Below are 4,219 nucleotides of genomic sequence, written 5' to 3' on the forward strand. Positions count from 1 at the left end.
AAAAACAAAGGATCTATTCTGGTCAAGGCCAAGGGAGCAGAAAGCAGATAGTTCTGTAGCCCAAGACCCCAAACGCATGTGGGGAGCAGCTTAAAAACAAACAAACAAAAATCATAAAGAAGGGTGGTGGGAGAAGCAGGTATAATCATAAGACGCATTCCATAAAGTGGAAATTACCAAGTCACGTTCTCAGAATTTGCACCCTTTGTACTTAGGAAGCAAGCTTGCATTAGCTTCATAGTTCAAAGATATTGTGGTCAGGCTGCAAGTGGGTGAGGGTGGAGATGTCCACTTCTATGCAAGTGGGCTCATGAGGAAAGAGGAGCCAGTTCCACACATGGTGAGATGTTTCTGAACAAAATGGGGTCACCTTGGCCTAATTTTTAAATCAGCCCATAACAATATATATATAAATAAAATGACTACATCTCCTTTGGCTGTGTACCCAGTAGTGGAACTGCTGGAGCAGATAGTGGTTCAAGTCTTAAGATTTTTGAGGAAACTCCATACTGTTTCTTGAAATGGACATACTAATTTACATCCCTACCAACAGTGCCTAAGAGTACCCTTTCTCCATATCCTAGCCAGCACTTACTGGCAAAATATATGCTTGTTTTCACCTAAAGTTGCAATAAACTAACTAGCACAATTAGGTTGTTGAGCAAATTTAAAAGGGATATATGGTAGTTAGAATGACCACCTCATCTACCTGCGTGCCCATATTTTTTGTAGTTAATATATGAAAGCAACTGAGGTGTCCATCAATGGATGAATGCATAAAGAAAATGTGCTTATTTGTGGTGGAATATTATTTATCCATAAAAGAATGAAATCCTGTCATTTGTGGCAACATGATGGAACATGAGGATAGTATGCTAAGTGAAGTGAGTCAGGAACAAAGACAAATACTGCATGTTCTCATATATGGAAGCTAAAAAAGTTGATCTCACACACACACACAAAAAAGAGTAGGAAAAATGTCACTAGAGGTTAGGAAGGGGAGAGGCAGGGGGATAGAGGGAGGTTAGATAATAAGCCCCAAAATATGATTACATAGGAGGAATAAGTTCTAATGCTCTACAACACAGTAGGGTTACTATGGTTCACAAAGATTTATTTTATAAAGAACTAGAAGAGATGCATTTGAAGGGTCACACATACAAATGATATCTGTTTCAGAAGTTGGAAATGCTAATTATTCTGATTTGATCATTGTGAGTTGTAGAATTATCTAATTATCACACTGTACCCCCAAAATATAATTATTACATGTCAATAACAAAGATCTATGTTCTACTAATTCATGCTCCAAATGTATCCCTCCACTGGGCTGGATACTTGGATTATTTATGTGCCAGTTTCCCTAACTTCCCCCATTGTGTTTATTTTTTGTTTTGTTTTCTTCCATAAATGGATTGACCTTTGAGTTCATTGTTGTAAGAAACAGCTCTGTGAGCATATTAATGCTGTACTTATATAAGGAATTGGGTGTGGTAAGAAATGTTTTCCAATGAGTCAAACAGTGCTCTTATAAAAATTCCTGGAATTTTTGTATGATCTAAATAAAAAGTAAAGAAAAAGGGAGAAAGACAGTTTCATGGAAAAATTTCTGCCCATCCAACTCCCGTCACAATAATGGAAAAGAAAACTGTAATATCAAAGCACCATATGAGATGAATTCTTTATTTGTTTCCATATCTTGTGTTATGATCATGGTTTTAATAACTTTCTGGCTGAATCACTAAGAAAAGTATTGACATATTTTCAACCCAAATTTCTGAAGTTGTATTTTATTTTCTTCTCTCTGGACTTTAATTTTCTCCCTGGCTTTTGTCAATAAGGAAAAATTGTCAATAATTTTATTAGCCCTATAGACAAAACAGAGAAAGAATATCTTATTGTTGGTGCAGTGTGTGGAAACTCTGATATGGACCTGTCAATAATTTGTTAAACTACTTTTAGGATATGACATATTTTCCCTAATATTCTAAATATCAAATTCCATTGCTTGAAATATTATAATGAAATGTTATAGGGAGGGGCTGGGGTTGTGGTTCAGCAGGCCCTGGGTTTGATCCTCAGCACCACATAAAAATAAATAATTAAAATAAAGGTACTGTGTCCAACTACAACTAAAAAATAAATATTAAAAAAATGTTTCAGGGAGCTAACTGAGGAATTTCATTGATTTTTATTGATTATACTTTATTGATTATTCATTGCTTTTCCTCATATTAAAGAGAGCTCTTAAGCTACTAAGGCGTAAATTCCTCCAGGGTGGGAGCTCTGTCTATTAGTAAGTTTATAAGTGGTGGGCACAATAGTAACCATTGCAAATACTTGTTGATTGAATCAATGAATAAAGCTGAAGACCTGGTGAACAATAGGGACTGGATGGAGTTTGGAGGTCATGAAGGTCACACCCCATTCCATAGACAGGGAAATTGTTAGGTACAGACAGCCACATGATGCATTCAAAGTCAGAGACGGCAGAATAAAGGAAAAGCATTCCAAGCTCACATCTGATCTCCTGATCGAAGCTCTTGGCCTTCTGGATTCATAACTGTAAAACCCAATATGGTCCTGAGACGTTTGAAACTAAGATGTGCCACCTAGATCCCAATCCAAAGAGGGATTTTCTGTAACCAACAGGGAGAATTACTTTCATTCAATAAGAAATATAAAGGCTTGGCCAGTTTGCTTGAGGGTTCCTTTCATCAATGATGATCCCTAAAGAGTTACTTTCCCCCTAAACTGTTTCTCAGTGTTTATTTCTGGAGACCCCAAACTTGATTAGATCCCTTACACAGTGTACTCTGCCCCTTTCTAAAAGCTATTTGAAAGCTGGCATTTATCTACACCGACTTTCAGGATTACTGCCTCTCCAAACCCCAGATCATCAGAACTCTCTGGCTCCAGCAGGTGACTCACCACCCTAGACACTGCACTCTAAGGCTCAAACCCTCTATCCCCCACCCACTAATTCCCAAAGTGAGGATCTTCCCATTGTACAACCATGTCTCAATAAAACGCCTCTCTTCCAAATACCACTTCTTTAAACTTGGCTAATAACACGAGGACACCTTGAAATTACTAGGGACTAAATGTTTGCATTCACCCAAATTCTATGTTGAAATCCTACCTTCCCCAAGGTGATGAGAGGGGATAGGTCCCGAGATCTCTCTGCCGCCTTTCACCACATGATGCACAGAAAGACAGCTGTCTATCAATCAGAAAGTTCAGTCTTATCAGATACCAAATCAGTCAGCATCTTGATCTTGGACTTCACAGCTACTAAACCATGAGAAATAGATTTGTCTTGTTGATTGGTTACCCAGTTTATGATAGTCTGTTTTAGTCAGCCATAACAGGCTCAGATAACAAATTAGTCCAATCAATTAACCCCTATTGACATTTATTGTAAGTCATTGAAGTGATCCTGAACTCGGTCAATGTTGACTCTGATTCAACCGATGTTGATTGAGTCCCTGTTATCTTCTGAGTCTCTAACAGTAAGTTATCCTCTTTACTCCCATCAAGACTCTACACAGTAGGTACTACTGTAACATCTCCTAGATAGCCTAGAATTCATTATACAGATGATGTCACTGAGGCTTCTAGAAGGGAAATGATAAATGTAAGCCCACACAACTGGTAAGTGACAAATCAAGTCAAGATTCTTTTTTGGATCTCTTACTCCAAAGGTAGGGGGTTTATAGTCTTAAAAGTGAAATGACTAATAATCTGGTTGCTGAGGGGCTCTCACAGGACTATTGAATAAGGCAGAGAAGTATTCCAGAAAGACAGGCTGGACCATGGAGACTTGGGTAAATAAGCTTGAATGTAGCATTGGAGAAATCATACAACTTTTCTGACCTTACTTTCCTTAACTGTAAAATGTCTCTGCCCTGCATTTGACATGAGGGTCAGGGATGAGGAATTAATATTTGCATAATGCCTGGGACATCAAAAATGAAAAATGGCCCTAATTATTAGTAACAGTACTGTCAGTCTTTACCTGAATGCATGACTTAAATTAGATGTAGTCTGAAAGGGGTTTGTCCACCTATGGGAGGGAGAGGTCCAGGGATTGAATTCTATTATCCCAACCCAAACACGACAAATGTAATTTAACAATGGGTCCACATAACAAGTATCCTTTTAGTTAAAACAACTCTACTTAAAAATCCCTCGTTAAGTGTTGAAATGGCAAGAGCCC

This window comes from Spermophilus citellus, assembly GCF_964194105.1.
Source record: "Spermophilus citellus genome assembly, chromosome: 11".
Lineage (NCBI taxonomy): Eukaryota > Metazoa > Chordata > Mammalia > Rodentia > Sciuridae > Spermophilus > Spermophilus citellus.